A 12,919-nucleotide genomic window follows, 5' to 3' on the forward strand; every position below is an offset into this window, starting at 1 on the left:
CTGAACCAAAACCTATGCTCCAAATCCTCTTGCCTTTTTCCTCTCTTGAAGCAACTGTCTATACACAGTCAAGTCTCCATGACAACCTTAGCTGTTCTTTTAGAGGACAGGGGGACAGTCCAGAGGTTAAGTCCATGGGGTTTGGCATCATGTCTAGGTTTAAATTCAGGCTCCATCATGGATGTGGCCCTGGGGCAAATTGTTTTACTTCTCTGATCTTTCTGTGGTTTCTCAATCTCTAAAATGGGGATAATAACATCTTATGGAGTTGCTATTAAAATTTTTAAATGATGTGCACAATATCTTAGCATGGTGCCTAAGACATTGAGAGTCAGCACATTTTTCTTGAATCATTACTCTGATCTAGCTCAGTAAGCTGTCAAGGAGACAAATTATAGTACTTTGAAGTTGCTTTAAGGTGTAGGGAATTATTCTGATGGCTTCCATTTGCCACAGGGAAATTTATCTGGAGGTAAAGAAGCTGTTCAAAATACTTTCTCAAGAGACCTGAAATATTCAGGTTGTCCCAATTTTTTTTCCTATGTCTTAAGTCTAGTGCAAACAAAATTGCATACTATTAAATATTTAGTATTTAATATAGCCAACAAATTAATTTTAGGCCTAATTTTGTGATATTGCAGTATGGTATTATATTTGTGTGTGTGTATACATATATAGATAGATAGTGTTTAATGAATGTGCATGGTGATTTATGAGATTGTAAAGAGCTTTAACCACAATTTTGAGCAATTTACCTCATAGTAGAATTTTTTAGTGTTGTATCTTCACATTTACAGCATATGAAGGAAAACGTGTTAGATGCTGAGTTGTGTCTGACTCTTTGCGACCACATGGACTGTAGCCTGCCAGGCTCCTGTCTCCATGGGATTCTCCAGGCAAGAATACTGGAGTGGGTTGCATTCCCTTCTCCAAGGGATCTTCCCTATTCAGGGGTCAAACCCCAGGCTCCCGCATTGCAGGCAGATTCTTGATGGCTGAGTCCTTATGGTTTATTTAACACCAATATCTTGGTGAAGAATACAGCCTCCAAGGGTAACATTAGTCTTTAAATGATCTACTTTTTGACCTGCACTACAGGAAAGAGCAGGGACAACCTGTGTATTTTACTACTTCCTCCATCAAAACCACAACTACCACCAGTACCCAACAATTACTGAATCTCCAACCTATTGTACTTCTTAAGCATTAACAGTTACCGGAAAAAATTGACTGATTTAATGCGACTAATTTATTTGTATATTTGCTAAGATAGTATGGTATATCACCATTACTAATAATAAATACCTCTGCAAAAAGCAAGCCATAGATTGCTTTGGATTCAAAAGCCTGTTTCCACCACTAATTAGCAGTGTGGAGTTCAATAATCAACCAGCTCAAGCTTCAATTTCTACATCTACCAAATCTAAACAGATTCAAAACAGTGGGTACATATTATATTAGACTGCATATTTTGATAAGATAGTGTTGTGTTCTACTTATAATGAACACTAGACAGCTGATAGCTACTCTGTGCTAGAATACAATTTATTTTCAGCTTAACAATTCTCCTATTTTCCTTTTCTCTTTTTGAAAAATATACATATTTTTTCCTTTCCACTCAATCCTACAGTATTACTTGTGTTTGTAAAACCTCCTTAAATTTTTTGTGGAATTAGAAAAATGCACACACACAAGTAAATCAATAACATTTTTCTCATTCTTCAAAAAAAAACTTTCTAAATTGAGTATTGATCTTGTGATTTCAAGATCAGGTGATTTTTCTGCACAGTGGCAGATGATTTGGTGTTTTCCAACTTGAATATAAAGTGGTATTCTCAGGAGAGGGTCAGGAGGGTGGTACGAAGAGCCTAATGAAGCAAATTCAAGCATCTTTGCCTTCAAGCCTCTTTTCCCAGCCAATAAAGAAAATGCAGGTTAAAATTTTCCACTCTAACTGACTCATCTGGCAGAAAAAGTCTTCCAAGTGCCAAGAAGACTAGGAGAAGAAAAAAAACTGGTAGTGAAAAGGGCACAGGAAGAAGAGGGAGACAGGAGAAGCATGTTATATTCCATCAGGCTATTTTTTAAAAAGAAAAGCAGTTTTGAGGATTAAAAAAGAAGATGCATTGAACTTTACAGGTTAAAACAGACCTCTGGAAATGCAATACTTCTTATAGTACATTTCACACCAAAGTATCTCTCAAATACACATCTTTTACACTTTTATAAGGAAGATAATAATTGAATGAAGTTTAAGTATCTAGAAAGCTCATGTCAAATAAGAATTAAAAAGCAAGATTTATGGGGTATATTATACAATTTAGCTAACCAAAAATCAATTCTTTCAGACCCACTAAATACAAGGAATTCTGCTGAAAATTCAGGTAAGAAACAAGGATGGTTTGTGCTGGGAATTCACAATATATTAGAAATTCAGGTATGCAAATAGAACATGTGTATGTCATAAGAGAATGGAAATAGCAATTATGCAAACATGGGAAATTTTTTCTAATTATTGCCAGGTTTGAACTTTTTTTCCTTCCATAAAGTGAAGGAATTGTCTTAGTCTCCTCAGGTCTCCTTCAAATTTAATATTTTGTAATATGTTTATAAAAAATATTTATTTCACTATTTTTTAGCAGAGAGATAGAAGAATTTTGCCTTTAATAAGTTAGGCACTGTACCAGAGAATGCAGAGGTTTTTGAACAAATGCCTTGGTTCAGTACAACAAAAGTATTCTCACTGGAGCAACTGGAGAAACAAAAAACTATTAGCAAAAATATATATATAAAGAAAACTGTTTTAATCTGATTTCTCCCTGCATTCATAGAATGGGTTTAATTGACACTAACACCCTTTTTTCTGTGATTATTATTCCATTTGACTAACAAATATAGCAAGTATATTTGATTAAAAGTGTTTTAATCTACCACCATCACACTCCAATTTTCATAAAATAATCAGGTATGAAATCTCATCTAAATAAAGAATAAATACTAAAATATTATGATGCATATGATTAGCTACAGCTGCTCTAGGCAAAATGAAGCTTCATTTCCACTATTCTCTCTTTCCTGCCTTTTTGTTTCACATTGTGATAGGCATGGCTGTGAGAGTTGCAGAGATTAAGTAAAATAAAATTAAATGACCATGTGAAACCTTTAATAAATAATAGCTCTTGTTACTACTGCTATGGTTATTATCATTATTTATGCATTTTATTTTTTTCTGCCATTCCTCACTTTCAAAGGTAATTCCTACATGTAAAGCTTCCCAAGGTATGACACGTCTAGTACTAAAAGCCCTTGAGAAAATTTGGGGATACACACACACACACACACACAAAATTCAATTTAGAAGTCATGCTTAATTTAGAAGTCATATTAGGGCTTCCCAGATGGTGCTAATGGTAAAGAACCTGCCTGCCAATGCAAGAGGCATAAGAGACATGGGTTCAATCCCTAGGTCAGGAAGATACTCTGGAGGGGAGTATGGCAACCCACTCCAGTATTCCTGCCTGGAGAATCCCATGGACAGAGGAGCCTGGCGGGCTCCAGTCCATGGGGTCACAAAGAGTCAGACACAACTGAAGCAACTTAGCTTGATATATATTAAAGTACATTTGAAAATTGTACAGCTAGCACATTAACCTAGTGATTTAACAATTATTATTATTATTATTAAATTTCATTAAGTAAAAAAACAGTAGTATTTTCAGAAGCACAATTGTACAGGTGGTATGTGGTATGTGAATACAGCAAAATTATGAAAATTATGAGCAACAACTGAAGTTTGGGAAACAATGCATAAACAAGCACTTTCACGATCTGAAGAGTGAGGAAGGAGTGTCACATTTTGAAAGAAACAAATCTCTCATATCCTAGATTACAGACCTCTTGAGGGAAAATTCAGTCTTCATCTATGTCAGTACATTAATATGTGCTCAATGACTGAAAGCTACCTAAATTGGAAGATAATTAAAACTCTGTATGTATGTCTTTGATCAGACCATTCCGCTTATTCAGATAGCTCTTACTGGAGAAAAATAAAAAGGCAGTGAATGTGGAAAGGGCTTAAACTGTGAGTCATACCTTATTCAACACCAAGGATTTCTTACTATTGAGAAAACCCATGAATAGGAGACAGTCTTTACCATTGTTTCCCTTGTGGCTCAGCTGCAATGTGGGAGACCTGGGCTCAGTCCCTGGATTGGGAAGATGCCCTGGGGAAGGGAAAGGCTACTGACTCCAGTATTTTGGCCTAGAAAATTCCATGGACTGTATAGTCCATGTGGTTGCAAAGAATCAGACACGACTGAGCGACTTTACTTTTCACTTTACCAATGTTTAAAATGCATGGGTTTAAAAAATCTTAAATTTCTAATACATGTAGGGAAACTTTTAACCACTCACTCTTCACAACATTGGAAAAGTCTAAGCACATTCAGTTCAGTTCAGTCGCTCAGTCGTGTCTGACTCTTTGCGACCCCATGGACTGCAGCTCACCAGGCCACCCTGTCCATCACCAGCTCCTGGAGCTTGCTCAAACTCATGTCCATCCTGTTGGTAATGCCATCCAACCATCTCATCCTCTGTCCTCCCCTTCTCCTCCTGCCTTCAATCTTTCCCAGCATCAGGGTCCTTTCAAATGAATCAGTTCTTCGCATCAGGTGGCCAAAGTATTGGAGTTTCAGGTTCAGCATCAGTCCTTCCAATGAATATTCAGGACTGATTTCCTTTAGGATGGACTGGTTTGAAAAGTCTAAGTACATAGTAGCATTCAATAATTTTTTGTTGAATGAATGATTAATGTGGATATTATACCAACAAATAACCTAAGGCTTCATAATCATAATGCAGACCTGATAGCCCTGCACAATTGGTCAGGGAGGAAGCTAAAACTGAAAGAAACAGGCTGAATTAAAACCCCTATATAAAGAGTGTTATAATAGTATTACAATGACAGCCTATTAATAGGAATAGCATAAAAACTCTATTGTAAATAGATTTTCAAAGCATGTATACATGTCGTAAGAAAGGCAACACATTACCCAACCATAAATACTATAATTCAATGGATTAGGGGAGTTTAAACATATCATTTAACATCAATCCTTATATGCTTATGCAACAAAAGAGACTTCAGAGACTCTTGCTGAAACATAAGGGCTTTTTGAGAAGTTCAATCATACCTCTTTTCTATTCTTTAACATGATAAGGTCAAAGTGAATATCATAGTAAAATTCTTTAATCTTACTACTGGGTCTTGTGGGACAACATATGGAAGACACTCAAAAACAGTGTGGGTGGAGCTTGAGAGCGGTGCTTCCAGCAGCAGCCTCTGAGTATAGAAGGAAAGGTAGGGCTTACCCTGAATGCACAGTGGAACGGAAAAACAGGTTCCCATATCTGTAAATTTAATGAGTTCCCATCTATAAATACACTTCTATGCCATACCTTTGTGCACTTTCTGCTTTTTAAAAGACTTGAATTATTATTTTTCACTGAGTATTGCAATTATTAATTTATAAGTCCTTAAAGGCAGGAAATGTCTGATTTTATATATATATATATATGTGTATGTACATATATATATTATATTTCTAGAGCCTAGATCAGTGCCTGACACATTATAGATTCTTAGTAAATATTTGTTGGATGAATGAATGCATGCATTTGTAAATGAGTGCTTCAGTCCCTAGACAGTTGGCAGAAGAAAGGGTTTGGGAGAGGAAATAGGAAAGAGAATTTCTGAAATCCAGAGTCAGTCCATTTATTTCATGTCTTCTTCCGCCTACCAGGCCTGGCAATGAGAGAGCCAAGCAGTGATCTCACCTGCAGAACCTGCTGGGCTAGTCCAGTCAGCAAGTGAGGAGAGTCCAACCACTCATGTCAAACACAGTAAACTTGGCTCATAGATTACCAGAAGTACAGTGTGACTGCTCTCTTCCCTCAAATCTGCCCTGCTAGGCTAGATCTAATTATCCACCATGGAATTTGGCCAGCTACACTGAGTTTATGGTATGTTGAGAAATTTGAACTTTAACCATACATAAAAAAAAGCATGGGGATCAGGGTCATTGCTTCTGAGTGATTTTTGAGTTTTTTTCAAACAGAAAACAGTTGCTTTGGAGCCTGTGAGTTTAAGTCAAATTGAACCAATTTTTGAATGTAAATTGTCCTCAGATGTCTTTATTAAAATCGCTCAAATTTATTGAATAACAATATCTGGATATTATTTCTAAATATAAATAACTAAATAAAATACAGCACCCTTTATTAATCATCATAAAAAAAAAACCATTGTTAGGTAGAGAGAATGATACAAAATAAGTAAGATATAGTCTCTGGTGCTGCCTTTTTCAGTTAGATTTCAACTGAAGTAAGTTCAAAACCCTAAGAAAACGCTTTCCTTCCTGCCTGAGCAGAAGGTGCAGAAAGGTTAAGTCTTGCCAGTCTACAATAGAAAGTCATCATGCACTCATCACATGTCCCTGCAGCAGAATTAAACAAATTTTATTTAATGTTTCTTAATGTTTCTCTTTAAGAAAATCCCCTTGGTAAACACAATTTGTCTCAGGGTTGTGCTGGTGTGATATTCTCAAGTTTTCTGGGTATAGCTGGGCAAAGTCCTCTCCATAAACAAACTGGAGGTTGATCAGAGTTTTCTTTACTTTGAAAAATGGTTCCCAGTAGAATCTCAACAGCTAGACAATTTCTACAATTACACTTTTGTTCACCTTAGATGCAGCTCCTCCAGATGATACCTGTTTTCAGATATACAAATAACATTTTTTCTCCTCACTACTTCAGAACTAATTCAGAGGTTTTCATTTTCTCTCTTTTCCTTTCCTCCCAATATATCCATTTTCTCCTTTGCAGCAATGGACACCACTTCACAACAGGCCTTCTCCTTATCTCTGTTTTATCTCTTGTAAGGCCAGCCTTTCTAGTACATTGTTTTCTGTTGTCATGAGAATTTCTGCCTTGCCTTGAGAGTTATTTAATGACAAGGAGGGAATGGTATAAAACCACAGAAGTGACTAAGAAAAGTCAGAGAAAGCAAAGCCAGTTCTACAGGCGATGAGAAATCATAGAAAATATGCCGAGTTGACCTCAAAAACCTAGGGACTGGTTCCAGCACCAAGGATTATCTGGTGCCAGAATTGAATTCAGGGAACCTCTTGTATTTCAGTTTCCACATCTACATAATCAGCATGGCCTGTCTACTTGACAGAAATGATAACAACATTGAATCAGACAGCAAAAGAGTTTGATGTTTTATTCATTTATAAAGTGTATATCTCTGTATTACATGAGATGTGGTTTTTAATGATATTAGATACCCAGCTCCAAAGGGGGTGATCATGCACACCAACTGTCACAGCCTTCTATTTACTTTGGCCTAGACTGGACTAACTCAGGGATATTTAGGAGTTGATTACTTGGAATGAACAAGGAATATATATATATATATATATATATATATATATATATATATATATGACCAATATATATGAGCAATCCTACCATCTATATTCTGACTAATTGGTTGACTTCATCAAGCTTCTCCCAGCTTGCTTTCTCCAATGCTGGCCATGATCTCCTTTTCAACCCATAAGCACTGCCCACACCCCAGATACAATCTGATAGTTTGTGAGCATCTGGATTGGACTAGAATCGAGCAGGGTGATGTCACTCTGGAGTCACACTGGCACTATAATGAAACAGCTGTAACACTTTAAACTTGTTATTTAATTTCTCTTAGGCTACATTTCCTAATTTGTACAGAGAAGCCACTAATATCTACACTGTAAATATTACAGTGGGATGAGTAAAAACCAATAAAAATATCCCAAGAGCTAAAAGTAACATATCACAAATATGATATTTGGGGTTGTCCAGATATTTGAGTTATAGTCTTAAAAATATAAGATTTCAAAAAGAAGCAGCCATGCAATTAAAGTAAGATGCACTTTGTGGTTTCTTTGCGCTCATAACTGTTTAGAAGTTTATCAAATATGTACTGTCACAATAATTAAGCCTGCTGCTGCTAAGTCGCTTCAGTCGTGTCCAACCCTGTGCGACCCCATAGATGGCAGCCCACCGGGCTCCCCCGTCCCTGGGATTCTCCAGGCAAGAACACTGGAGTGGGTTGCCATTTCCTTCTCCAATGCATGAAAGTGAAAAGCGAAAGTGAAGTCGCTCAGTCGTGTATGACTCTTCGCGACCCCATGGACTGCAGCCCACCAGGCTCCTCTGTCCATGGGATTTTCCAGGCAAGAGCACTGGAGTGGGGTGCCATTATTAAGCCTAGTAGATACTTATTTTTTGATAATTAAATGAGTAAATAATTAAGGAATGAATTCTGCTGAAGTTGTTTGCAGGACTGTTGTTTCATATCTCTCCTCTAGGTGGCAAACTATTACCTCCTACAGTGTATTGCATTTCTTTGTCTCAACAATTGACATGAAAATTGTACTTTAAAAAGTACACAATTTTATGTCTGTCCTAGTGTAGAAGTACACAATCATAAATCTATTTCCTTCTAAAGTTATCTCTTTGTACATTGCTAAGCTTTTTGTCCCCAAAAAATTGTTTCTAGAAAATCACTCAGAAATATGATTAAGTACTATAAAGAAATTGAGCTGTGCAAGAAACTTTTCAAAGCACTTGTACAAGATTGTTTTGGGTACTTTCAATTTTCATGGAGTACTTACACTTAGGAAAACATTGTTTGTCCAAAGTTCATTATTATTTTTCTAGGGAATGCTTTTTCCCCTAAATAAGAAAAAATTAATAAAAGTAATTCTACTAAAAATGACTTTTTTAAAACTAAGCTCCAAATATATGTTTTTTTCTTCTAGATTCATTGTGACAGGAACAGATAAAATTAAGAACTGAATGTAGTATCCTGTAAATTGAATACAGAACAATTAGATAAGTTCATCCAAATACTTTAATTTTTCTTAAATCCAGGATATGAGTTCCCCAAATGATTTAAATACTGTTCCCCAAATTCCACTCCCCTTTATAATCACATAGTCTATATTTTCTTACACAAGAAATACAACTGGAAAATATGTTGGATTGCCAGGAAATCTCAAAGGCAAAGCTAAAAGCCACCTGGGAGCACACCAAACGGGAACAGCAGGAACTGAAGATGCCCGTCTGTTTCTAGTACAGGGGAGGGGATAAGTAAAAAGAACAATGACATGTTATAGCCCAGGAGCTAAAATTAAATGCATGTAAACAATTCCTGTTGAAACTAGAAGCCAATGTAGATTAGGCAAACCAGGTGAAGAGTTCTCTCCTGCCAAAACACGCCAGGATAAGAGTCACCAAGCATTGAGACATGGCCAGTATAGAAGTGAGGTTAATTCTGGAAAGCCACAGGGGATTCTGAGCTATATGTAGCAGCTCTTAAATTCTACATTAAAGTGTAGTGTGTACCAAAAAGTCGTATTTCTTCTTTATCCCACCCAAAAACCTGAAAGCTGTTCAGATATGGAAATCTGAATGAGAATTTCTATCTGAGTATAATTATTTCCCTGGGGCTTTCCTAGTGACTCAAGTGGTAAAGAATCCTCCTGCAGTGCAGGAGACCAGGGTTCAATTCCTGGGTTGGGAAGATCCCCTGGAGAAGGAAAATGGCAACCCACTCCAGTATTCTTGCCTGGGAAATCTCATGGAATGGAGGCCTGGCAGACTACATACAGTCCGTAGGGTCGCAAGAGTCAGGCATGACTTAGCGACTAAACCACCATAAGTATTTCTCTAACACACATTTCTTGAGTAACCACTCTGGGCCAGGCCCTGTGGTCAAAAGTTTCAAAACTACAAAGATGATAAGGTATGGTCCCTACCCTTAGAGGAAGGAGGAAGACAGGGACATGTACACAAGTAGTTTTATGAGCTCTACCAAGAGAAAGGGACAGCAAGTAGGCACTAAGGCCAAATCAGTATGTTCATGTGAAAATATGTAAGAGTCACCTTTAAATCCCATCCCATAGATGAGTTAGTGGCAAGTTGCCTGACCAGAGTCCAACCATAGTATTAGGTTTTGCTGGAGTTTGAATTAAACCTACACTGCTGGGTCTTTAATGCAGTTAAATTGTGGCATAGACCTGGAAATAGATAGATATATATAAAACATCTTTCTAAAAGCAATTTGGGCTTTTTTCATAAGATTATTCTCAAAGGCATGCAAGAAGCCAGGAGCTATGGAAGAAAACACCACCCATGAAATTAGCATACGATTTCTAACTTTGCATGAGTACACAAGTTTAAACCTTTCTAAGTAAAATAGGAAACAAGCTAAGAACCCATTAATAAGGGAGTGTAAATAAATTATAGAATATCTCATACAGTGTTGTTAAAAGAATGAGGTAGCTTAGCATACAGACATGTCCATGTGTATAGAAGTGAAAGAAAACAATCAGGAGCAAATAGTCTAGGCTAAAACTTTTTTTGTTATTTGATTCAACTTAAACACCTTTTCTAAAGATTAAGCAAAAGCAGAAAAAGGCATAAATATGTAAATAAAGTATGAAATATTATGCATTCTTTACTTATCACTATCATGTTTTACTTTCAAAATTACAAATATTTAGAGTAAATTTTTAATAAAAAATTTTTTTGAGTGTTTGGATTATATTACCTACCAAAAATAATTTTGTTTTAAAGTACAGTGTGTGAAAACTTTTAATATTATCCTTAAGTATTACTAGGTTGTTTTAGACACTTTCTCTGGAGTCACTTTTGCAAGCTTTATCTCTATTAATGTTTAAAGCCTTCAATCTAATTAACCCATGCACACTATAATTTTAATTCAAAAAGAAAAGTGAACTTTGACCCAACTTCAGATGTTAAGTGTGTATCTAGCCTCCATACCAGCCCATAGCATATTTGTTATCATTTGTCTTTACTCTTCATTATAAGAAAGGTAAACAAAAAGGAGAGAACGGGGAAAAGGTCAAGAAAAAAAACAGAAAAGAATTGATTATCCTTTCAATAATGGGAACTGAAAGTCATCTGTTAAATATAGCCCCTACATTCATGGTGATTCAACATCCCAGGCTCCATTCTATGATTTCTGCCTTACTGTACAATTTTCTCCTTTGACAAAAAATTCTCTTTGAGTATTGCGATGACTCAAGACCCTCAGCTGTGATCACCACTTTTTCTCCTTCTAGGGAAATTCGCAAAGATAAAAAGCCAGAGTCTCACTTTTATGAGCCAAATTCACCTCTAGAAATGAGGCTGCATGCCACAGAGAGAAAGCCAGTACAGCATGTGTACAGGATGTGGGATCCAGCCCAGCAGCTCAAATCAGTCAATGATGTTTCACGGAGAAGACAAAGGCAAATACACAGAGAAGCAGCCACTTGGTTAGCGTCCACGTTACACAAGTAGAACAGGCATATCCACCCTCCCTTGGTGCCACAGCCCAAGCCAGACACACCCAGACTCTCCCACTCACAGCCACCAGGGCTGGTCTGAGTTCAGCCACTAGAAGCCTGCAGCACAAGGAGAGCTGAGAGCTGTTTGGTGTCAATTGACATATACATGATTACCCAACAGGGAAAATAAAGGGGGAAAAGCACATCTACACCCATTCCTATACAATTGTTTTCAAAGATCTTGAGGCAGAGAAACTAGAACTAAGAGAGAATGGTATTAGCTCAGTAAGTATGAAATAAGCACCAGCACTCTCTTAAGCAACATTCCAGTTCCAGTAGAAGAATTTTCAATGGTGAACAAGCAAAACACAGTTCCAACTGCCCTCAACAGCATTTATTGGTTTGCTGTAAATACATTAGTTAGACTGCTGAAACAACTGGGAAAAAAAAAAACTAAGAGAAATTAAAATAATAATACTGTGATGATAATAATTATAGTTACCATTTATTAAGCAGTTATTAGGTGCCAGTTTGCTGTTATTTAGCTACGTGGCTTAATCTTCATAATAGTCTGTGAAGTAGGTTTTATTTTTCCAATTTTACAGATAAGAAAGCTTATCTTTCCCAAGAATACTGCTGCTGCTGCTGTTAAGTCACTTCAGTCATGTCCAACTCTGTGCAACCCCATAGACAGCTGCCCACCAGGCTTCCCCATCCCTGGGATTCTCCAGGCAAGAATACTGGAGTGGGTTGCCATTTCCTTCTCCAATGCATGAAAGTGAAAAGTGAAAATGAAGTCACTCAGTCGTGTCTGACTCTTAGCGACCCCATGGACTGCAGCCTACCAGGCTCCTCCACCGTGCGATTTTCCAGGCAAGAGTACTGGAGTGGGGTGCCATTGCCTTCTCCCCCTAGTTAGAGTGAAAGAGCCATACTCAGATTCCCCCTGAACTGTCTCCACTATACCAGGAGTCAGCAACCTGTGACCCTTCTGTCCAATCTGTCCTGCTGTCTGTTTTTTGTAGATAAAGCTATACTGAAATGCAAACATTCTCATTCATTTCTGTATTATTTATGGTTGCTTTGGTGCTGTAACAGCAAAATTGAGTATCTGGCCCACAAAGGGTAAAGAGTTTACTCTTTGGCCTTTAAGAGAACAATTTGGCCAACTTCTGCAATGCAGTATGCCATTAAGTATTTTTAAAAGGTTGAGTATAATAAATACTTTTGGAGAATTATGAAATTCTAAGAAATGGGAGTATACTGCAATCAATTTAGGGCATTCTGCCTGTGCATAGATCTTTCTTCCACTCCTTAAAAACTCAGTTGGGGAAAGCATATTTGTGTTTCCAAAATTTAGAACCTGAATTTTATCAAGAAATTCTTTCACATCCTTCCCAGACCTGCTTTCAGCTCCTTCACACTTCAGGTTCTCACAGGACATCTTACCAAACTGGGCACCTAAAAGAGAAAGAGAGAAACACAATGAAAAAATAGTGCTATCGTTCCAGGGAACT

At 37.1% G+C, this 12,919-nt stretch overlaps 1 protein-coding gene across 1 annotated transcript in view; it reads right to left on the bottom strand.

Annotated features, from left to right (window-relative positions):
- LOC139184504 (ras-associated and pleckstrin homology domains-containing protein 1-like) overlaps nt 1-12,919 on the bottom strand; it is a 73,865-nt gene that overhangs the window by 20,949 nt on the left and 39,997 nt on the right. The window contains exon 5 of the mRNA XM_070794434.1: nt 12,806-12,863. The gene's annotated coding sequence lies outside the window, so the exon portion shown is untranslated. The remainder of the gene's footprint in view (nt 1-12,805; nt 12,864-12,919) is intronic.

The sequence above is a fragment of the Bos indicus genome, chromosome 8 (assembly GCF_029378745.1).
Source record: "Bos indicus isolate NIAB-ARS_2022 breed Sahiwal x Tharparkar chromosome 8, NIAB-ARS_B.indTharparkar_mat_pri_1.0, whole genome shotgun sequence".
Taxonomy (NCBI): domain Eukaryota; kingdom Metazoa; phylum Chordata; class Mammalia; order Artiodactyla; family Bovidae; genus Bos; species Bos indicus.